The sequence below is a fragment of the Haemaphysalis longicornis genome, unplaced genomic scaffold (genome assembly GCF_048455015.1).
Source record: "Haemaphysalis longicornis isolate Haplotype H1 unplaced genomic scaffold, Haemaphysalis longicornis Haplotype H1 scaffold_2, whole genome shotgun sequence".
In the NCBI taxonomy this organism is placed as follows: domain Eukaryota; kingdom Metazoa; phylum Arthropoda; class Arachnida; order Ixodida; family Ixodidae; genus Haemaphysalis; species Haemaphysalis longicornis.
This window is the reverse complement of record NW_027526295.1, coordinates 1,040,034-1,065,116: the sequence shown is the minus strand read 5'-3', so window position 1 is coordinate 1,065,116 and position 25,083 is coordinate 1,040,034.

Here is a 25,083-nt window from a genome sequence, read left to right as displayed (position 1 = left end):
TTTAAGAAAAATTATTAAAAATGCAATGCAAAATGCAAAAAAAACATGAAAATGGAGACTTCTAAAAATGATTTCGGAATATTTCAAACACTCATGAAAAATACCCGTCAAGCATTTTAACCAAATTTATTCCGCCCTATAAAAACACATGAAAGTCAGACGGACCCTTATTTGAAGCATTGTTGTATGTGGCGGAAGTGTGACACATAGACACATGGATATATAGATTTAAGCCCTGAATTTGCATCACAAAAAAACATTCAGATAGAAATAAGACACCACCCAGCACTCTCTGAAGCAGAACAACATTAGCGCACTTCCTCGCCCTACCGTTGAAAACTGATTTTGCTTCATGGCACTCACGAATACGAACTGCGTCTATTTTTCGATTCTCTCGGAAGCGAGAAAGTGATGACACAAGCTGTTGTCAACAACGAGTGCAATTATATTCTCTTTAGAGCACCCGTCACAGTTTTTGTTAAAAATATTCCCTGCCGCTGCACATCACATCAAAAGACGTCACTCATTGAACGCCTATATCCCGGCTGATGTGTCCAACATTACGACGGGCTGGCCAGAGTAATGCAGAAACCGACCACCGTTTTCTACCCCATTTTGCTTACGGTTATGACGCTGTAATCACTGCACTCTCTTTGACGAGCTTTTTGCTCATATAGACCCCGAGATCTTATCTGTCCGGCATACTAGTCATTTACGAGGAGTTTCACGTATCAGTAATCCAGAGTGCGGTGAAATGCCTCGGTGTCCCTTGGGAGGAACACAGCTCCTAATGCATCCGCCATTCCCGTGATTTCCAGCTACACCGTAACGCAACAACGACGGCATTTGAAGTCCCTAGTAGGATCGATACGAGCTCTGGCATCGCCGCGTAGGTTGGGGTCGTCACGGGATTGGTCGAGGCATACGGCCGTAGAAGGCTATTCGCGCAGCGATGTTGCAGTTTTGTGCTCCCGCTAATTCACTATACGCGTCGAGCGAAGAATGAGCGGCAGGCTTAGTGCCGCTATTCCCGGATACGACTGAGCAGAAGGCAGCCAGCGTTCTTTGGGTATTTGGTTATGCAGACCTCCGGTAATTTCTTACGCGTTTATAACTGGGCGAAAATTAGGTACGTTACAGCTTCCGAAAAACGGGACATTCAAAACACTAAATATGGCTTGAAGGGCTTCGCGCCGTGTTCAAAGAACCAAGAAAATCACGAAAAGGTTTGCACAGAGTGACCGCGAGAAACAATCTCTCGTTACGCCAACCCCATAAGCCTACAGCGGGGAAGTTGCAAGATTGTCTGAGTAAAATGGGTGTAAAAAGTGCTTTTGGTCGTCAGAGTCACAATGAGTCGCATGTAGTGGATATTACAAGAATGCTCTATAAGGTGACGTCACCAACAGTCGCTGAATTTTTTTTTCGTATGTCACGGAGAAACAAGAAAGAATGAACTCCGTGTAGTTTTAATGCGCTACTGGAAGGGAAAAAAGCGTCTTGAGAGAAATTTGGAATCCTATCAACAAAGGCTCTAATGTTCCAAAGAAGAGCGACTGAACATATACTATTGCTTTATAGTATAAGGCGAATGGGCCAGACTGAAGAAGGGCTGTGTTGAAACAGAACAAACAAAAAAACTGAGAACGCGACGCCGTGGCTGTCACCTCGAAAAGTATTATGAGCGTGGTATGAAATTAAATTATTTAAAGGTGGAGACAAAGGCAAAGGTTTGCCAATTAACGGTAATTTCTAATCACTATTTTATACCCTAGCGCTGCACTCTTGTTATGAGGAGCGCACTGGTTTAATGCCCCGGCCTAAGCGTGGTCATCAGTATTTTTGTAAAGTGCGGCAAGACGTAGCAAAGACAAGTAATCCTACATTTAAACTCCATCAATAATACCGATCGGTCGCAGATTCGATAATGATCAGTTATTGCTAAGTTGTGAAAGAACGAAAGTCCACAAAGAAGTGTTTGCATATAGAAAATAACGCGATAGGTTTATAGAGATACTGCGCAACAACGTGTGTACGCTTGGTGCCAACTTGGCTATCCAAAAAAGACCTTGATTTACGGAGGGAGAACAGGTTATTATGGTACGCCGTTGGGAGTAGGAGGAACGAGGTCACGGGCGGCCACATTAGCGTCAAATGTTTTTGTTACGTTTTTGTGACAGTCCATTCGCTACTCGTAATAGCGTGGCCATTACAACTGCAGCAAACGCCCGATGTTTGTTGAAAGATAGAACTAGAATAATTATATAGTTCCGCTATTGTCATATTTAGTTATCTATGTAAACTTAACCCATAGTAAACCAAACACAAGTTAACCTCAATTTACAGCCCTGCGTTATTCAAATGCGTACTTTTTAGCTGACGTAGATCCAATCCGTACTGCACTGACAGCTGATATTGTAAAACCTCCATCAGCGGCCACTTGCAATCTTCCAACATACACTGCGTTGTTGTAGCAATGAAGAAAAAAACATTCAAAATTTAATCATCCCCCTGTATAACGACAGCGATAGGAAAGCGAGAAGCTTTAGTTGTTGAGTTTGTCGTTTGATTGGCTGGTTCGGTTCGGTCGTTTCAGCTGGTTCGATGGTTTCAGCGCGCGTAGATGCACTAAGGCTTCGCGTTTTCCCGTGGTTGTCGTTGGACAGCGGGGTAGTTGATATGTTTGAAGTAAGGTGCGATAATGAGGACACGTTCATCATGTCTGGCAGTCGGGACTTTAGTTGTATCCCTTAGAAACGAGCGACGTTACGTTTCCACAGTATTGCCTTATGATCGCTGTGGTACATACTCATCCTGACTCGACAGAGTGTATTTGAAAACGTTGGATTTATGCAGCAATGGTCGCCTTTAGACGACCATTTAAACGAAATTTAGATGAAACGAGTATTGGTCTAGCATGAAGCTCTCGATCCATTTACCCGATTTCTTGGTCACGTCCATGTTGAAGTCTCCAGGAGTGTTGCAAGCTGGGCTAGTTGGCGCTGTTCCATGGCGGATAACAGCGCAAACTGGACGAAAACACGAAAAGGGAGAGACACAAACAGCCCTTGTTTGTGTCTTCGTCCAGTTTGCGCTGATATCCGCCATTGAAGTCTCCGCAGAGCAGGATCGGCGTCTCTTCTATTGGTACCTGTGCGGTCTGCATTACCTCGACCAGGAATCTCTGAAAGTCACTCTGGGGCATGTTCGGTCTTTCGTATACGGTCACGATCACGAGGCTGCTGGGTGCGACGACCGCACCCGCATTGCCCTTGACGTTGGGTGCTTCGTAGACGTACGTGCTCACCGACTCATCGGCCGTGTCGCCCTTAGCGTAGACGGCCACTCCGCCAATGCAGCAATGCAGGTAGGACGACATGGTTATCGATCGCTACCCGTTGAGTTTGACTGTGTCGTCTGATTATGTTTCCGAGCAGCAGCGACCGCCGGCGGGGCGAGCACGGGCGCGCCGATGTGTCTGCGAGCGCTGACGTTGCTCAAAGGCAGCCTGCTCCCACTCTGAGCGAACCATACGCCGTCTACCCATTACGAGCACGCATCATGCATCGGGCATCACTTTGGATGGGATCGGTAAAACGAGGAATCCATCCAGAGAACGCTTTGTGTTTAACCATCGTTGGAATTAAACTCAACGATCAAATAGCAAATCAACGGCTAAAGCTTCGCGTTGTCTCATCGCTGTTAAACAGAGGGCTAGTTGATTTTTGCTTTCACTTCACCCACGATGATTCATCACCATAGTTGCAGAGAGTTGGCTTTCCTGCAGAGTGTATTGGCGTAAAACTGCATCAGTGAGAGAAATAAAGCTGCGCTTTAAAACACCAGTCAACGAGATCAAATAAAATACCCCTCACTATGACGAAATTAAGAAATATTTTAAAAAGGTGACCGGTCCAGGCAATACACTCAGCCACGTATGTGGTACAGGGCGACCTAATTTGGATACGTGCGCGTTCTGCATCGTGAAAGGTGGCAGGCGCGTCTGTATAGTGCGACTGTAATAGCGCGTTTAATGCATTCTGACTACAAAAGCACGTGAAAGCTCAAGAAGCTAAATGTTAGTATTAGCCAAATGCCTACAGAAAAGAGTTACGGTGACGCAAAACAGATATAAGAAACAGTGACTTGCATATTCTATGGTCAAACGTTCAGGATTATAGGAAAAATCATACCCCATCCCCTTTTTTTGTGAGCTTTCTTACCTAGTTCCTGGATTGCGAAACTGCCAAATTGAAGAAATTTTTTAAACTTGTTACTTTGCCGCGGTGATGGACACGCGTAAGAAACATGGTTTAAGTGACTTACATACTCCTTGTAGTTACAGATTTGGCTGCTAAACATTGCTTCCTCTGTGCTCCAACGACGTACTTTGGTCACACCGAAGAGTGCCCTAATGACAGCGAAGCTGTTTAGCAAATTGTAATTTTCGTGTCCGCAGTACAAAATACCAAGAAATTGCCTGGCACGCCCACGTGAGTGCGGGCACCGCAGCAACCGCCCAGCGTCCCCTGCACGGGTTTGTCAGGAAAAGCATACCACTTAGGAATATTGGCCAAGATGACGGTGACTGCCCAGCAGTTCAAAAAAAAAACAAGAAAATGCCGAGTGCTCGTGTGTGCGTGCCTAACGGCGACCGCTCAGCGTCCCCGCCCCACGTTTGTCATTCCAAGCGTACTGTGAAGTCCATTCACGAGGTCAGTGGCCAGGCGCCTCGGCTTTGCGTGTGAAAGGATAGATCCTCGCTGCTTAGTCTTGAGGCAGAGCACTGCCAACACTACGCTGTGGCCGTCGTCAATTCGCGTCGGCGCGTTCGGGAGACGGCTTCTCTGGATGGAGAGAATGCCGCGGGCATAATCCCTTTTACCCAGGCAGACGGCCCCGCTATGTTCCGGGGATTGTGTGCGTACTGGACAACGAAGGGGTAATTATCATCTTCTGACCCCGCGGCGGCGATGGCTTTTCCGCTAGATCCCTTTGTCGCGTGCCACCGTAGGAACGGCTGCTAATCGGTAGCCGCCCGCTTTTCGCCCCAACCCTCCCAAATCGGTATGTTTACTCACCACCGCGTGCTTTCACGCCTGCGCTCAGGCTTTTGACGTGTAGGTGGTTGCGCCTAATTGATTATGCCGCAAATGGTTCAATGACAGCTGCCCACGTGAATTTGGGCCCTCCCTTACGCGTGTGCGGAACTGGAGGGGCGTTACCGATAGAGAGAGTAATACGGAGGTGTTATAAGGCCGAACCTGGCTTTTAAAGGAGCCATGAGGACAAAACACAAGTTCGGTTCCTTCGAAAGATTGCCTCGTTGGAATCATACTGACACTGCTGTTAACGCACACTTCACTCAAAGAAGCTAAATATTTAGAAACAAACGGAATGTGCATTCAACTCACTAGCTCATTTCCCGCCAGAACCTATGATGTCATATGAGCCCAGCTGTGCGATTGGCTCAGAGCGGAAAAAGCAAACGCAAATTAGGCGCGGCCTATAGGCTTTCCGAACGAACTCTTTGCGCTCAAGTTTAATGCATATTCGTTTTACAGCAGTAAGAATGGTGCGGTAGACAATGGAAGTTACGAAAACGCACGTAAGCATAGAGGTACGGATGCTCACAGCTGTTGGTACTGGGCGCACTGTGCTTGTTTTAGCTGCACAGCACTCCGCCACTTTGAAGTTGTTTTACAGGACACTGGCCGATTGGCGTAAGCCGCATTGTCTTACGTGACCTTTTTGTCAAGGATACCCCAGTTTCAAGAGACGATCACTTTTGACAGTAACAAAAACAAGCCAGGTGCAAATACGCTCAAAAACAGAGCAACGGCGGACATCGGTTCGTGGATGACTATAGTAGCGCCATCAGGGAGGGCTGACGGACAGCAAGGCCGCAAACCCGAATGACGCAGTGGAAGTTAGCTCGAATACACGCGCTGATGACGTCGTTGCTTACATTACGAAAACGCACGATTTGGCGGGAGGATCAAAATTTTAACCAAAATTGATCAATTTCTCAGTTAATACGGCATCATTTGCTGCCGAACAAGTGCTGGAGCACTATGAAACGCGAAATCTTTCGAATAAAACAAACTTGTATTCTGTCTTCATCTCTCCTTTAAGGAGCGTTCTTGTCTGAGCTCTCAGCTAGGCTTTTCGCGGCGATGCAAGAATGTTGACCTTTAAAGCTAGACTGGGATTTGTGAGCACCCTAACCAATAGGCATACTTGATGACTTTGTAGGTAAGGGGAAATACGTTTTGCGAAACCACTTATGCAGTGAAGGACACTCATGATAATTACAATCACTACTCCAAATCATACAATAGTTTTGATGTTTTTGCTGCGTTTTTTAATGTTGTATTTTGCAGGCCGTGGTTCATTTTATTGCGAGGCTGCTTCGTACCATGTTCTTATAGTATATAAGCCTCGCTGGATACCAAATGATCATGTCACGTGGTCGTTTTTTGTGCTTCTGTGTTTTCAGCCCGTAGACACCAGAAGCAGAAGAGCCAATCAGCTAAGTGTTGCGCTAGAATTTTCTATTCCATACGACGTGGTCACTTCGAACATGACTAATTCCCAACCGGCATTCAAGACACGTACTGCCCAGCCATCACATGCTGATCGCTATCCCAAACTTCGGAGCCCGAAAGTTCCACCTGAGATAAGAAAAACTTTTTTTGCAACCTATGCGTCTTTCCTAAAATTTAGAAAAACCGCTGTTCCGAATGAATTCTTAATGTGGACAGGAGAAGAAAGACGGCAAAAATTATGCAGGGAAACGTTTTTTGGTTTGTGGAGCTAACCTGTTGCGAATGACTTTTTAAATGGGGGAAGGACCTCTCCCATACCGCTTGCGAGAAAATGAGTGCAAAAACCGACGGCGGGAGTCGACGCAGTGGTAACTCACTCGGGTCCTGCTCCGGTGTGCATGTTCAAATCCCCCACGAACAGTGAAGTGTTCTTTGTTTTCCCGTCACAGCCACGGCCATGTTGTTGCCATTCGGGTTGAAGACGTACGACAGCCACTTTTCGCCGTTATTAAGGAATGCACCTTAATGGCGGCGCCAGACATGTACTTGGTACGCAAAAAAGAATAACTAAATACCGTTCCTCATCACTCAGTCAAAATGTACGTTACTGGTCACCGATTTTATCTATTTATTTATGTGTTTATTCCAAATGCCTACAGCGCCCGTTGGACATTTTTGTAGGGGGGTTAAGGAACAATCACCAAAAGAACAAGTAATCATACAAATTCAAGCTATAGAATGGAAATACAGGTTTATCTCGGTAATCAAAACACCGCAGAACATAGCAACAGAACATAATTGAAAACAAAGAAACAATATACGGTCAAAAGCAATGAAATGAACAATTAGCATTCAGAAAACACTTTCAATGGCAGTCAATAGATTCGGTGAGCGCACAATTTTATTCGGGAGCATGTTCCAATCGTTATTGTATCGCGAAAGAAGGAATACTTAAATACATTGATGGGGCACTGGTAGGGTTTATTGTTTTCTAAATTGTCGTTTCGTGCCGACACGTAATTCGGCGTTTTTAGGTAAGTATTTTTGTTAACTCCAGTTGATCGTATATTAATGTTATATAGAAGTGTTATTCGACCAATTTTTCTTCGCGAGCATATTTTTTGCCACCCTAAGTTATCTCTGACGAGAAAGCTTCTTATAGCGAAGTTGAAGTTACCTGTAACAAATCTGGCTGCACGCTTCTGTACCCTTTCCAGCGGTTCTTTCAACAGTTCCGTAAGGGGTCCGACACTGAAGAAGAAGAAGAAGAAGAAGAAGTTTATTCAAATACATTGTACAAAATACACAGGAAAAAAACAGTACAGACAAGGGTCCCGAAGTACAAGACTGTAATGGGACCCTCGATAAATAATAACACGGGTAATAATAATAGTAGGCAGTAACAATTCAACGGAATGGTCAAGAAAACAATTAAAACAGTAAATAGTTCAGCAGTGCAACAAAGAAATAAATAAGGGAGATGGTCACATTAATTATACATAAATAAGCAAAAAAAGGTGAAAGAATACAGTTTAACAGAACAAAAGATGGTTTTTCAAAGATGATTTAAATGACGACATACCATTCATTAGTTTCACAGCAGTAGGTAAGCAATTCCAAATATGTATTGCAGAAAAAGTTGAAGTCATTTTACCATAATTAGTATGAACACGTGGTAGTAAAAAGTTTCTATTTGATGAAAACCTTGTGGTGTTGCTGTTAACTAGGGAGGTGGGATTAATTACAGTAAAAGGCAATTGTAAACACAAGGACTTAAAAAATATTAGGCTTAAATTATACTGAAACAATTTATTAACGGATAACACCTTATAATAACACAATGAGTCATGGGTGTTCGATTGAGAATGGCTCCTGGTGATAATGCGAATGGCTTGATTTTGAATATGTTGGGCTGATGAAATATGACAAGGATAAGTATTACCCCAAGCCGCGATCCCATAGTTTAAATGACTATGAATGAAAGAAAAATATAGTGATAAGAGAGCCTCAGGCGGAAAATGCGGACGAGCTTTAATTAGGGCCCGAATACCATATGCAGTTTTTTTCTTGATGTGATTAATATGCGAAGAAAACTTTAGGTTAGAATCCAGTAAAACACCAAGAAAGGAAACAGAGTTGCAAACAGCAATGAGGTTAGGACCGAGAGTTAAAGGGGGAAGTGAGTTTATTTGTCTTTGACTAGATTTAAAGATCATCTACTTAGTTTTTCCAGGGTTTATATCTAAGTTGTTATTACGGCACCAGTTTAAAATATTCTGTAGTTCATTGTTTAGCTTGTCTGTAAGACCGGCGATGGATTTGTCTGAAGATATTATTGTTGTATCGTCAGCGTATAAAATACAATGGCAGGAATTTAAGCAATTTGGAAGGTCGTTAATATATAATAGGAACAACAAGGGACCAAGTATCGATCCCTGCGGGACACCTTGATTAATAATTTTAGCGTCTGAAAATGCACCGTTAGTGAACACAACGTACTCTCTATCTAAAAGATAGTTTTGTAAAAAGGTTAGGGTCGGGCCAGTAACTCCATAGCTTTGAAGCTTTGAAAAGAGGATGTTATGATTAATAGTATCAAAAGCTTTAGTAAAGTCCAGAAATACGGAGCCAACTAGGTAGCCATTATCGATAGAAAGTTTAATATGATCAGTTAAAGAAAGTAACGCTAGACTAGTTGAGCTTCCAGAACGGAATCCAAATTGACATTGTTTTAATAGGTTAAATTTATCTAGGTACTCAGTTAAACGCTTAACAAATAATTTCTCAATAATCTTACTGAAGGAAGAAAGAATTGAAATTGGCCGATAATTAGAAACTAGACTTTTGTCGCCTTTTTTATACACAGGTATGATTTTGGCACGTTTTAAAGCAGGGGGAAAGATGCCGGTATTGAAAATGAGATTAACTATATTGCTAACGGGTTCGCAGATATAATCCACTGCAATTTTTAGGTGACGCGCACATATATCGTCTAATCCGGGACTAGTATTTTTTAAGTTGCCGATGGTACGGGACACTTCTTCATACGTTACAGGGAAAAGAAAAAATGAACATGATGAACGAGGCAAGTTTGTTTGATATATTCCCTGGCGATTATCACGGGGTAATGAAAAGTAGGTGCTGAAAGCACTGGCTATATGGCTAGGCTGATTGTAAGTTTCATTATTAGAACAAATTTTAGATATCGTCTTTGGTGCAGAGGAAGGCGACAAGAATTCGTTCAAAAGCTTCCATTGTTTTTTAGGATTGTTTTTGTTCTTAAGGAAGGCATTACTATAAAAACGCTGTTTCGCCACTTTCAATAGCTTATTTAATACGTTACTGTACTTTTTATATCGCTCCGCTAGATTTGCGTTGAAAGGCTGTCTCTTAGTTTTCTTGTACAAGTTTTCTTTTTTTCTTAAACTGGTTAATAGGGCTCTTGTCATCCATGGATTATTAGGAAGGGTATACTTCTTTTTGCACTTTACTCTGGTTGAACTTACGCTGACTGCTTCAAGGAACAGGCTACGGAATTTAGTGAATGCTTGTATGGGATCCAATGATGAATTAACGCCGGACCAATCGGTGGAGGATATAGCGGAAATAAATTTATTTGCGTTAAAGATCGTTGTGAAAAAAGAAGACTGGGTAGTGGAAGCCTCACTAGGGAATGCCACGAAAATTGGAAAATGATCGGAGATATCAGTTTCAATAACGCCAGCGACGGGAACCGGTGCAACATTAGATAAAGCATGGTCTAATAAGCTGTCTGTTCCGTGAAAATTGCATCTTGTATGAGAGGTGATCAAAGACTCAAGGCCGTAACCAGTAAAGCAATCGGTATATGCTGCATTTATATTAGAATTATCAGCCAGTAAATTTATATTAATATCCCCAACAATTAAGATATCCTTGTTTTCGAATGATAATTTGTTGAGGATTTGATCCAGGGAAAATAAGAATTCAGTGACGGAAGAGGATGGCGAGCGATAAATGCAACCGAGAATGAATGTTTTGCGACTATCAGGAAAGAATGGCAGGTCGGTCTCGATCCAAACTGATTCGCAGTGAGTGACGTCAATTGCAAGGTCGAGCCTGCGACTGTAAGCGGTACCAGAGGAAACGAAGATGGCCGCACCACCATGACTATCAAGTGTGCGGTTACAGTACTCAGAGGCGTATGATGGAAAGCCGTATAAGTGAGAGTCATCGTCACAGAGCCATGTTTCCGAGGTACAGATGAAAGAAAAACTGTGGTTTACTGAGGCAACAAAGTTAGTGATATTATCGATGTTTTTCCTGAGGCTTCTAGCGTTGAAATGTATGACGGATCGGTGAAAGTCAGCAAGCAAGGATTTACACTCATCTGTGGAAAACAAAGACATCTTAACAAGATGAGCGCATGCTCACGAAGTGAACTGATCAAATTAATGAAAAAGTTACGTGAAACAGCGCAGGTCTGCCTGGGATGATATGCGAAAGACTTTGCTGTCGCACATTTTCCTCGCTTTGATTTGGCAATTATCCGTCCAGAGGAACTGCCACGAGTGCGTCTTCTTGAGAGCGAGGGCCTGTGCGAATAATTTCTTGTTCTCATACGTCAAGTGATCATTCACATACACCGGGTCGTGTGACTGATCAGAAAAGCCAATCTGATTGGTCATCACACGGGCCTTGCGCGCTTTTCGAGCAAAGTCATTCTTCTTCTCACGACTACAAAAACGAGCAATAATGTTCATTCCTTCCCCCTTAGTAGGCACTCGGTGAACGACATCTAAATCAGCCGAAGAGACGGGACAGTCGATTGCGTCCCCTATGGCCGTCAGGATGGCCAAGCAGTTTTCGCCCTTGGTGACCGGTACGCCCTTGATCTCAGCATTGTTCAGTCTAGAGTACTGTTCCATGTTGGCGAGGCGTTTTTCCAAGGCTTCATTTTTAGCTACGAGATCCTTATTGGAAGCCAGTAGCGCCTTGTTGGACGTCACCAACTCCTCCCGCCTCTTCAGCAGATCGTCAAACTGCGTGCTCATGAAGTCTACACTCGCACGCAATTCATCAACCTCCCCCTTCCTTTCAGCTTTTCCCTCGAGTTTCGACGCGAGGCCAGCCACCAAAGACTCGAGCTCCTCGATTTTTTTCGTGAGTTCGGCGTTAGTGGGCATCGTGTAGTACAACAGGATTTACAAACACAAATGTTGGCGCAGCAGTCACGGCGTGGAAAAGGGCTTTAGAAACAGTGCAGAACAGAATAACTAACCTGTAAAAATACAGCACGAAGATTAGCTGAGTCCAACCGCCGCGAACTGCAGCTGCCAACTGTCGATCCTGTGCCTTGGTGCGTTGTTTTGTACTTCTCCGATGGGTCACGTGTCGTCCGCGCAGCCGCAAGGGATGCTCAGGAGACGGACACGAGGCGAGCCAAGCACGGGTGCTGACGGCAAAAACGCACGAGGTCGGAACAAGGCACGTCGATGATAGCCTGTAAAAATACAGCACGAAGATTAGCTGAGTCCAACCGCCGCGAACTGCAGCTGCCAACTGTCGATCCTGTGCCTTGGTGCGTTGTTTTGTACTTCTCCGATGGGTCACGTGTCGTCCGCGCAGCCGCAAGGGATGCTCAGGAGACGGACACGAGGCGAGCCAAGCACGGGTGCTGACGGCAAAAACGCACGAGGTCGGAACAAGGCACGTCGATGATAGCCTGTAAAAATACAGCACGAAGATTAGCTGAGTCCAACCGCCGCGAACTGCAGCTGCCAACTGTCATTCCATTTTCTCGTATGGTAGCAAACAAACGTCATTTTGCATGAATGACATTCGAGATGACAATAAACTTCCCGTTTGGCAATGGTATAACTGACCCTTAGGTGCCGCGCAGTTCATTTTATTCATACACTGGGCCCGAATGACAGAAGCCTACGCACCCAGCCAGTATAGAATGCTCACACACTCATGTGCGAGCACTCTACCATTCCATTAGGTGCAGAGGCAAAGTGTTGATTTATTGTTTTTTTGTGTTTCTTTTTACCTTTTAGGCGTACTTGCCAGCGCTTCGGGGCTGGCGCACCCGTGCCTGTCGCGCCATGGCTAGAGACACGCGAAAACAGACAACCCATCCTACATGCCGTCCATATAATCATGAGCACCAGCTTTACCGGAAGCCGCTATACTCGGGTGAGTCCGCTAGAGCGGTTTCCTTTATGGCTCTCCTACAGTGCTCCTGTACAGCACGAAAACCAAATACAGCTATACCAAAATATAACGAAGTTGACAAAAATTCTCATTTTTTGTTACATCCAGTTTTTTGTTAAATGCAGGTTTCGAGTCAAAGATCGCGAGAATAAAGCAGAAACAAAGCCAATACGCCATCATCAGTGATGCTGAACTCACCCTTGTTCAAGGATATATTTCACACTGAAAAACTTCATGATTTGCGCTTGCTGCTACAACACGGCCCCCGAATTCACAAGCGTAACTAAGTATGTTTTTGGTTTTTGATACTTTCGGTGCCTTAACGCCTTTCAAGAAGCAAAATTATGCTGAAAGGCCGCCCTTTTGCGAACATCATGCTCTTTTCTGCGTTCACAATTGTTGAAGGGATGCTAGCTGGGACACTGTACCGGGCGGTGACGTTCTTCTTTCTCGGCGGCGGAGACAGCATTTAAAATTGTGAGCTTGTCTTGAAAAGACAAATATTTTGGTATTGGGCAGCAGAAACCATCCAAAAACCCATACCACAGATATCAGGGGACCCACGCGACTACACGCCGACAGGCGGCCCTAGCACTTACCGACAGCGCACTAGCACGTGGACACGCATGAGAGATTGCGGTGCGTGCGAAATTCCCTAAATTCGAGCACTTTGAAAGGCGATTTTTCAGAAAAATGGCAAGAAGCCTTCACTCATCAGGGTAGCAAATCCGTTACATCCAGGTTACCCCTCGCAACTCCTTCGTTACATATAGGTCGCAAACACATGGGCTTCAACCAAGGTGGAAATGGGGAGTTGAAAAACTGTTGAATCCAGGAATTCGTTACAAAGAGGTTCGTTACATCCAGCTATAACAGTAGCTCCCGTACAACTGCCGTCCTGAAAACGTGCCGATCCCTTATAACTGCTATCCTGTATGACTGCCATTCGGTAAATTATAATATGGAATTAGGAAACTTTCAGAAAGCGCAACACTTTCCTAATGCGATTTCACTAACCAGCCCAACTCGCCATTCTGCTGTAGCGTATGATATGAAACTCGATGAAGACAGGGTACCAAGAACCGCAATTTTGTAGTCATTCTTGTCTCTGTTATAAAATACGAGACCGCAAGGGCCCCCAGCGACCTGAAAAACTTTTACTATGGTGTCCTTTGCTGCTTATGGGCCGAACTTTGTGCATGCAAAGTCATAACCGTGTGCGCCACTTTTTCTCTGCAGAAGCATATGAAATTTCGCTTATTCTTGCTCGTACTGCACATTCTTCAAAATAAAACTTCCAATCCCCTCCGTCTAACAACGCGGATAGTTGAAATGCGAAGCTTTCTTGCGAGCCCCAACGAAATCGCAGATTGCAAAAGTTAAAGCCACGGCAACCTATGTCAAAGCGTCAACCATAAATGTGCAAATGGCACGTGAATCAAGGTCCACGCGACGACTATCAGTGTGCAAACTGCCAGTGAGTCAAAGTGAAAACTCAGACGAGAGCAAACGCATCCCTCTCTGGAGACTTGAGCGCCCCTCCCCTTTTCATTGTCGTCGTAGGACCATCAATGTCGTTAGGCGGAAGGGATTTGAACTTTGTTTGAAGAAAGACGGCGCTAAAGGTGTAGTTCGGGGTATTGTTTGAATGCCAACGCCCGCGTGACGAACCCAAAGAATATGCTGAGCGACTTGAATGCGATGATTGCGGAATCTGTAGACGCCGGCTCCGCGAGGCGAGAGACCCAGGTTTGATTCCATCCACAGAAAGTGTTTTTTTCTTGTTTATTCATCGTCATCACTATCAACTGCGATTTCCTATATTGTAAAGTTGGCTTTCCTGCAGGGCGTTTTGGCTACGACACCGTCATCAGTAAGACAAGAAAGCTTAGCTTTAAAATTCCTAAGACCATGAGGTATTGATATCGCAAGCAACCTCAGCTCATTCGTTCACATTAAGGATATTATTAACAATGCTAAAGGCATGCTCGCTTGCCTCATACGTAAATTTGCTAAGGCACCATGACCACAAAACGCTTATCCAGTCTAAATATAATACTGCTGTTCTGTTTGGGATCCTTCCTTCCCTTCGTGATCTCGCTGAGAATGGTACGAAACGATTCTGCACGATTCAACCATTATCAACCTGCCAACGCAACCCAATGAAATCTATCCTCAACGTTCAAGCTTTAGCAATTCGACAAAAAATTACGCGACTTTCTTTATTCCAAAAAAATAATTAAATATCCCACACTGCACGAAGGTGTCATTTTACTTCCCTTGTTCGTTTCACCTTGCCTGGATCATGCCGAACGTTTTCCCAGCCGAACAAACGTTTTTTTTTCAGTCGTTTATTTCCCGTACACCACTAGAATCGAACCACTAGAACCTTAACAAGAGCAACTATTGTAGATCACACGCTTTTAAAAATGCCATAGTCAGCATTGTGTATACTGTGCCTTTTTGCGTGCAGTTATGTTTGCTCGAAGTGTTTTTTTGCTGTGCCTAAGATTGTGTAAAGTCGTGTAATATTTGTATTACCTTTGTTGCTTTTTTGTCGTTCTTCACATGGATTTAGCCACTCCTCTCTGCAATGCCAGTGTCCCTGTGGGTATTACTAATAAACCAATATGTGTACAGCGATTCTTCGAGCGTTGTACCTGAAGTGTCATCTCAGAAGCACCGCATAGGATCATGTGTGCGTATGCTCAAAAACAGGATCTGGCACTATGCTGGGATCCAAGCCAAGCTCGGATCGTTGGCAACGAGGTGGCGGAGAAAAGGTCACTGCTGCAGCACCTACAATACAGTTGACATCAGAACACTGACCTCAAGCCACACATAAGAAAACAAAATGAACAGACAGGCAACAAAGTACACCTAATAAAACGACTTGGGACAATGCACAACAGACTCACTCAACATAATCAACAAAGAATCCTTATCCAGGATGCGGACAGGTCCCAAAGGTGCATGACACTGACATCTGCTCACAGGATCACCAAGACCTACGCAGGAGGTGTGCGCAGAATGCCGAGCTGTATTTGACAAACTAATTCAATGCAATGATTACAGAAATTTTTATTACAGAATGTAATGCATTACACAATGCATTACACAAGCTTTACACAAACGTTCCAGAAGTATAAAGGCACAATATTCTACTACATTCATAATTTCTTGCAGATCATCCCACGTTTCCTCTGAAGGGCATTTTAAACTATTTGTCTGAAAAAAGAAATTTACCCCTCATTTGATGCCACGCATAACCACAACCTAGCCCTATAAAAGAGCCATCTTATTTTAATTCTACACTTTAGCTCTCACTGGCTGATTTTTCACGAAATGTGATTTTATAGATTACTAATTTTGCGCTCTCTGCACTTAGTCTGCCTGGCTCCATCGAAGCCAACCATCATCATCATCAAGAATATGTGAGCCGTTGCGAGTATGCCGACCAAAGCATATATTTGCGCCCACAAATCATTCGAGCGTTGTTACCAGGTGAGAATGAGGGATGCCACGAAATTAGCGGACATTTTTTTTTACCCCGCCATTTACAGGACCGTTGGTCATGCACCTTTGCAGTGCGGGAAACATGGATTTTTTTGCATGTGTCAGGCTGCTTTGGGGAAGCAACCTGACACAGGCTGCTTTGAGGAAGCAACCTGACACATCTCCGTTTTTAGAAACGGTAAGGAAGTTTGTTGGCACACTGCAATTGTGGTGTTTCCCCAAGTCGGGATACAATTCAAATACAGAAGCAAAATGCATGGTTTTGTCGGCGGGCTAAACAAAAAAAGCACAGCAAATGATCCCTGTTTTGAGCGTGTTACAGTGATGTGCCCTATCTTGCTTTTTTAATAGCTGTTAGCACTACACGCAAATAATAGCACAACTGTGCTTCGCTACTTCTCTGATGACAAGGCTCAAGTGACCGAGAAGTTAAACACCTGCCAATTCCTTTACAAAATCAACGCCTTACGCACAGGTTCACTGCGAAAAGGACACGTCATTTATTTGCAGTGACTGACCGAACACTCCGGGATCCCTTGAATTGCCATCGTGGATCAAGTCGCATGGAAAGGCCCTTCCACGATATCAACAGCACCACTGCCTTTATCTACAGAAGAGGCTAATGGTTTAGTTGCCGCAATGGGGGGCGTATTGAATTGCAGCCCTGGCAAAACCCGGACGTGCAGTACGGCCCCTATAGGCTGTGGACAAGATTGTACGCACCGTAGGCCACACGGTGTATCTAGATAACCAAGTGTGTTGTACATCACCTACGCTTAAGAGCATGTACCTCCAAAAGGCCCTTCCTTTTGAAAATCTGACTGGGGACGACAGCTTTCTGTCCCGTTTGCGGTGTTCGGGAGCACCCGAGAGCACCTGATCTCGGGTAGCCGTGCTTCTCGTCAGCGCAACAAGCAGCGCTTGCTCGTTCCGAGGGAAAGCATCGGAGAGAAGGATGCCGGGGGAAAGTTTGGAAGCATTCAATTGGAAAATGTTTCAAGAAGTCCCTCGCTTAATCAAAGTTCTCTCCGTGCCCTCCATTAGTGTTGTACTGGGTCGACCAGCGTCTGTGTTGTTGTCTTCCGGTGCAGTCGTGTGCGTGTTCAAATACCGGGCTTTGTCTCGACAAACGTGGTTCGACCGCTTTACACCACGGAAAAAATGCCTGGGTACGGCTGCATATATGTATCGTGTTCAGAACAGAAAACTCTTTCTTATAAATGTCCGCTGTCGACGCTCAAGAGGAGTCAGATTTGCTCATATGTTTCGCCTAAATTCGTCGTGGTCTGTATTTAGTGTGCTAAAAAGATTCGCTGGCATTCCGCGTGCATAAGCTGGAATGGACCTTATTTATTTTGTTTTGTTTGCACTGCCCGCTATGTTTTTCATTAGTTATTGGATGACGCCGACGCCGGATACCGGAATGTTTTGAGTAATGGGTTCTATATTGATTTGGTATCGAACGCACCACGATCCCTATTGTCTACGCGTTCTTTGGCTTAGTCCCATCTCCGTCCTAGGGTAAAGTTACAGAGTACAACGAGGTTTATTCAGTTTATTCAATGAATTTGTTACAGAGTACCGTGTAAGGGGCACATGTCCCACATGTAAGGGACAAAGTTGGTAAAAAGGCAATTTGATCCCTGACAAAGTGCTGTAACCTGTCCCAGTCAATAAAGCGCACAAGTAGCGTATTTGAAACGTTAAAGCACCCACAGTTTCACATTTTTTGTGACAGTTTTAAAACATCATTTGAGAAACATTCATACTTCGAGGCCTGTCTACAATACTCAGTATATAACAATGGCGGACTGCCACCTCCTTTTTTCAATGACACACAGCAAGGAATATGTGTAAATACCCGAATCAAGCTATTCCCTACTTTGCCCTAAGTCTCCCGAAGAGAGTTCTAGACCGCGCCTCCGCGGTCTAACTCCCAGAAGTAGTCTCCTGTATACCTAGACACAGGGGCATACAGTTAAATAAATCGCTTACGAACGTACAGCTTTGGCCGAATTTTGCGAAGACCGTAGATCCCAGATGTCCGCTTTCGAGGACCGTTTGGAATTTTCCGAATATCGGCAGAAAAAATAAATCAAACAAATTCTGGATGGGGCCAAACTACAAATAGATACATGTTACACAACCAAACTAAATAGGCTGCGCATTATTAGCGGTTCAACTGACAACGATTCCCTGGGCCACGCTGGAGCGTGACACTGTTTCTTGCCCAGCACCCCTACGACTTTCTTGTAGCCATCATTTTGTTCATCAGAGAAACCCCTACATTCAAAGACGCACCTTTTCTCTCAGTTTTCCTCAACAGGTTCTTTGAAACTCATCTCCCGTAGTGACCAAACTGAACACTTTGTAGAGAAATCAAGGCTGGACGAAAGGTTCTCTCGCATGCGGAGGGACCCTCACAGTCCTTGCCCAGGCTCGGGGCAGGTTGCCTTGTGCTTCTGGCGTGTCGCACACACTGCCATCTCAATTTTGTGTACCGCCATCCTGCACATGTGAACGATTTGGACTATAGGCCATCTACTCACATTTACTACCACAGCCATTTGAAGAATATTAGTGATGTACAATTTTACAAAAGGTGACCACAAATAACCCGCTTTAACGCACTTAAGCCCTGGGTACCTGTGCGACCATAAAACATACCTGCTCTTATTGCTAAAACTCCACACTTACCTTTCACATACTCTCACTAAGGACAAGAGCCTATTTCTTCCAAGACGCACAATCACGCACATGACGAAAGATGCGAAACAAAAGATTATATATTTTGGGGCAAGTTTGAGCCACAGGGACGTTCGCCCGGTTTCATTATTTCCAAATGTGGCACCCGCTGAAACATTGATTGAAACGAAACCGCACGAAGGGGGCTTAGAAAATTGATTGGAAAAATTTCCGGGTTCCGATAACCGTATTCATGGCCGAGGAAATAGCCGGGCGGCACTTAATCTTCTCTGCTGTCAGGTGAAAGGACATTTTCCAGTAAATGAGAAAAAGACTCCGCTCAATGTTTTACTCAGGCCAGGTATCATCATCATCATCCTCCAGATTGATCACATCGCTGCCCAATCCCCAAGGTTTAATTAGGCGAATAGAGGTCAATATGCCGCAACAAATATAATTGAACCTTTCTTGGGTATTGCGGCAGGCTATTATAAGGTCCATATCAGTGAAGAAGTTTGCGTTTAGTATTTCACGAAAATAAGAGTTTAGCACACGAATTTTTAATATTGAGAAATTTTTTTTGGTTTCTGATTGGAAGCCTTCAAATGAGATTATGCTTGGAGAGGAACCGTGATTGCCGGCTTTGACATTCATTATAAGATGATTTTGTACGAAGCTTCCAAATCCATTTCCAGCTCAAGCTCTGATCAGCTATTTTTGTCTGGGCGCAGGTATTTTTTTAAACCTGAGTTCTCCTCTCCCGTCTGGTGTCTGGCTGGGCGTGCAGGTTACTGCGAAAAGGCAACAGGTTTTAATTACAAAAACGTCATTTTAAAAATTAAACGATTACAGTTACAAATACAGCCTCAGAAAGGTAATCAAGCTTCGTCCACGATAGTTTTCGTAAAACTTTGGGGTGCGGTAACACATATCTACACATACAACTTGGGATTAATAGCGATGCCGCCAGTTAATTGAGCCCTAAAAATCGGTACGTGCATGGAAGCATTTTGCAATTGGCTCAAACGTTAGTTTTTAGTGCCGTACAAATTTTCCAGGCGTGGTGCTCAGTGGTTTTCAAGAAAAAATAAAAGCAAGTACAATTTTCTCCCTCAGGTGAGTGACCCCTGAGTGATCACTGAGTGACCCCTGAATGTGTGACTCCTGACCCCTGATGACGATTGCTCACCCCTCCCACAAACAAGGGTCGAGAAATCGTATACAGAGACTTTCGCAAGCGGTTACACACAAACTACTTGAAATACAAGGAATTTCGTTCCGCAGAAGAAACAATGGAACCATGACAAAACTACAGTAGGGTAGAATTGGTTGTAACTAATCTATCACTTGCGGCGCGTTACGTGCATGTCTCGTGGTTTTTACCAGGAAGAAAATACAAGCCTGATATATGACTAATAAAAATTTGTCCTAATATTTTAAAAGGGTTTGAGTGTATCACTTTTCACATATTCATATGCAACTGCCGCAGCAATGTAAAAGAAAGAGGGATTCAGTGATAACGCTGCAGAATTTCAATAATTTATATCATGGTTACACAGTCGAGTTGTAGTGCAAGGTAAACAGAACATCACTATCTTTCAGTGCGAGTTGCTAAATTTCTCGCTCCGTTGTCGTTTACAGCAACGTGCCCAACCGGTAAAAATCTCACCAGTCTCCCCAATTATGTGCATTGCCAGTTTTGGGGTGAAACAATTCATCTTACGGTGTGTTCGAGGAATCACCTTCCTTAAAAGTGAGATTTGCACTTGAAGACGAGGTGCTCAAAACGCAAATATGTTCGGGAGCGCCGGATGACTAACATAAGATTCACTATAGCGACGATGCAACCAACCATCATTAGCCCTGGGGAGGGGTTGTGAGTGGTGTCCGTTTCGAAAATTTCCAGCTTGCGTCTGCTTCAGTGGTGACGTAAGTTCACCGATGACAACCTTTGACAAAAACCTTTGCTTTGCTGCGTCACATCTCGTCTCCAGAATTATTCCAATCGAGGCTCCCATGAACTGGACAATTTCAAACAGACATGAAATGAACAAAACAAAGAATTCTGCCCCTGACGTCATAGCGGTAATGTCCCGCTTGGGTAAGGATGGCGCAGCGCTGACAACGACGGTGATTTCTTTGCAGGGCGCTCCTGCTATCTGGCAGCCGGCGACAGAGTCTGGCAGCCGCCGGGGTGCATAGCAGTAGCGCGCAAGTTAACACTGCTGTAGAGCGAGATCTGTACCGAAAGGACGCATAAAACTGACTGTGCAGCAAGAACGGACGGGGCAGAATCTAGAGTCCCGTGCGAGTGACATTTCGAGAAAAAAGTTGGTGCGTCGCAGCCTATGGTCCAAAGAATAAGGAGCAAAAGCGGAATAGCACACGTGGATGTTGAAGGATTCCGCTGTGGTACCAAAAGCCTCAGGTGGCCGGCGCTGCGATTGGTGACGCGGGTGTGTTAAAGAAAAGACTGCCATGCAGGAGGCGTTGTGTGTGTGCGTACTCGTGTGCGTGTACGTGTTTGTGTGTTCGTGTGTGCGTGTGTGTGGGGGGGGGTGTGTTTGTGTGTGTGCGTGTGTGTGTATGTGCGCGTGTGCGTCTACGTGCGCGTGAGCGCATGTGTGTACGTGTGTGTACGTGTGCGTGTACGTGTGTGTGCGTGTGTGTGGGGGTGTGCTTGCGCGCGTGCGCATGCGTGTACGTGTGTATGTGTGTGCATGTGTGTGTGTGCGCGTGTGCGTGTGCGTGGGTGCGTGCGTGTGCGTGTGTGAGTACGTGTGTTTGCAGGTGTGTGCCTGTGCGTATATGTGTGTATGTGTGTGAGTGTGTGTGTTTGAGTGTGTGCGTGAGTGTGCGTGTGCCTGTGTGTGGGCGCGGGTGTGTACGTATGCGTGTGCGTGCGTGTGTGCGTGCGTGTGCGTGCGCGTGTATGCATGTGTGTATGTGTATGTATGCTCGTGTGCGCATGCGTGTACGTGTGTGCTTTTTGTAGTGTGTGCGTGTGCGTGTGTGTATGTGTGCGCGTGCGCGTTTCGTGTACGTGTGTATGCGTGTGTGTGTGCATGTACCGGTGCATGTGTGTGTGCGTGCGTGCGCTTGTGCGTGTGTGTGTGTGTGTTCGTGCGCGTGTGCGTGTGTGTGTGCGCGTACGTGTGTGTATGTGTGTGTGTTCGTGCGCATGTGCGTGTGCGTGAGTGCGTACGTGTGTGTGTGCGTGCGCCTGTGCGTATGCGTGTACGTGTGTGTGAGTGCGTATGCATGTGTGTGCGCGTGTGCGTGTGCATGGGTGTGCGTGCGTAAGTGTGTGCCTGTGTGTGTGCGTGCGCGTGCGTGTTTGGGTGTGTTCCTTGACATAGTGAAAATAAAGATTTTTTTACATTTTTTTCGTAGTTGTGTGAACTGACCATAGCCCTCTTACCAGGCTGAAGGATATGTGGGGCAGAAATGGGCGTCTCTTCCGCTGAAACCTCGTTTTCCAAAACTTTTCTCGTGAAGTGCGTTACAAAAGATGAACTTGAACTCCGATGCCGACACCTTGAGTCATAGCTTGCAGGAGTGACTTAGCTGCAATAACAAAGGTTGATGGGTGCACACCTCTGCCCTTAGCCATGGTGCAAAATGTATCTGCGCAAAATCCACACCTTCAAATGGTATACGCGAGTTTTGTTCATGAAGCCGTGACAGGACTAACTTTCACTGTCCTTGCCCGTTCTAGATTTTTATTTTGTTTAGCCTATTGCCTGCTAGAATTCATTGGGGGGTTGTCAGTGCTTGGTGTTGAGGGTTTCCCAATTTGATGCAGTTCGACACGAAAGGACGTCCCCGACACAGCAAAGCCAGATCATCAAACCACGGCGTAGCCCGGAGAAACCGAAGAAGGAATGATCCGCCTCCATGATTCGTTTCCGCGTGAAGCGGTGTCCAATTCCTTCACAAAGCGCGAGAGTTATCGGCGCTGAAGAGCTCTTATGATCGGCCTGAAAGCGAAAAGAAACAGCGCAATAGACGGGAGAAGGAAGGACAACAGGACTACGCGCAGTCTAACAAAAAAATGCTTCATCTCCGTCGAAGGGGGTGGCTCAAACAAACAAAAAGTTGCAAATTTTAAAAGGCGAGGAAACCCGATAGACATTTAAGTTCTTTTGATATTTGTGCCAACGACGGACCGCTCACACACGTCACCCTTATCACGAGTGCGGTGCGCCTAGCAAATTGTATGAGTTCGTTGGTTTGTGTAAGTTTGGCACATGTGGCACTTCTTGAATAAAGGTTTGGATATGAAATTTTGGCAGTTAGTGGAAAGATGACGTTTTGGAACGCCATTAAGTGTGGTGGTATATTCGAGCGAGGGATCATTCAAGGTCAAAGTTCATAACATCTTTCTCCATAACATCGTTCTCAACAAAAAAGGATTTCATACACAGCATTTTTATAACATTCAAAATGTTTTCCAGTATATTTCTTGGTACACGGGGGCTTTTATTGCCTCTTTCAATGACGTGGTTACAAAGGCAAGAACTTTGCTTTGGACTGGACACACCCCCTTCACGCCCGCTTTTTGTGCCACTCCCTTCGCATTGTGTTAGGCTCGGTTAATGTGCGGTATAATGAATTTTTGCTGTTTCTTTCTCTTGCGGCTGGTCCTGATATAGGTCTGGCTTTAGTTTTCAGCTTTTGCCGACACTTACACGTACCGAAAAATTAGGCGAGTTTTTAGATGCAACGCTGAGAGGAGCATCTCTTGCCGTCGGCACTGTCCTGCGTGCGTCCGTCGTCCACGTCTGCACAGCTGCGTCTCTCCTCCGCTCGCCTCCTCTCCTCTCTCCGATAGCGAACACTCTCTCCCAACATCTGCGGTCACGCTGCACGCCGCGCCGCGCACGGCTGGGCACTGTGCGTATGTGCAGTACTCTCTCTCTCAGTGGTCTCCTCTCCTTCGGGCGCGCTGCGCATAGAAGCGGAGTGCCGCGCTCCGGCCGGTCTCTCAGTCGACGATCGTCCGCGCTTGCGCTTGCGCTTGCTCTCTTGCCGTACCCGACGATTGCTTGATGCGACGCCAATGGAATCCCCTTCAGCGCCGCATCACAACAGGGTTCCCGCGAGGGGAGGTGGGCGTACTTTTTTTCGTAACTTATTCGGAATGCGTGCACATCACCTTTGTTACTGCTGGGCAACATTCCCGCCCACTTCTGGCAACCAAGTGGCACTATAAGGTTGTCTGAATGAAAGGTTTTAACAAAGGTCAATGACTGTACTGAACTTATTTAAAACAAATAACAGGCTGGATACGCTTTAAAATAATGCATGCGAAGTGCCAGTCACGTAGAGAAAAGGGTACCTTCATGAGTTATCCACTGCACCTTCCTGTGTACGTTCTAGTACGTACCTCAGCTAACACAATTCTTTTTTTCCCTATACATTGCACTAGCGATTGGCCAGTGGACACTGTAACGACATGAGGCCATCTGTTAATATAAGCCAAAAGAACGCAACAATCACGAAGATTGACACGGACGGCCACTCTATCGCAAAAAAGTTTTATCCGCGTAAACCGGAACATGTAAAGTGATGCTGTACTTGGAACTCGTACAGGTAGTGTACATAAAACATGGTGTAATTGATATCGGCTTGCCTCTGCTGAGTACTTCTACGGGGTCACTGGTGTGATTTTATTATTTGCTCGAAGCGTAGTACCTTTTAAATTTTTTTGTTAGGTACACTTAGGGCGCGTATAAATTCTCACACGTGTATATTTATGTACGGATGAATAAAACGCTTAGTTTTGAGAGGACGCTCTGGCGAGTAAGGATTACCAAAATGTACAACCTTTTTCTCTACGGAACCTGTCTTGCAGTTCGCCCAGTTGACTTTATACATTTTTCGTATATTACCTTTTGAGTGCGTAGAGTCACCGCTTACAGCATTTAATGACTTGAATTTAGCATTGTGAGCGTCCTTTTAAACGCTCTATCCTTTTGCGAACAGTAGTTACGGTTGCATTTAACTCTTCTTGTTTTGATGTAGCACTTTCAATTTCATTGATTAAATATGCTTGGCCCTGTTCCAGTTTCGAGGGCAGACTCTGATTTAACGCAGCCTTTTCAGTAAGGCATCACTGTCAACGGCTGGTGGCGTC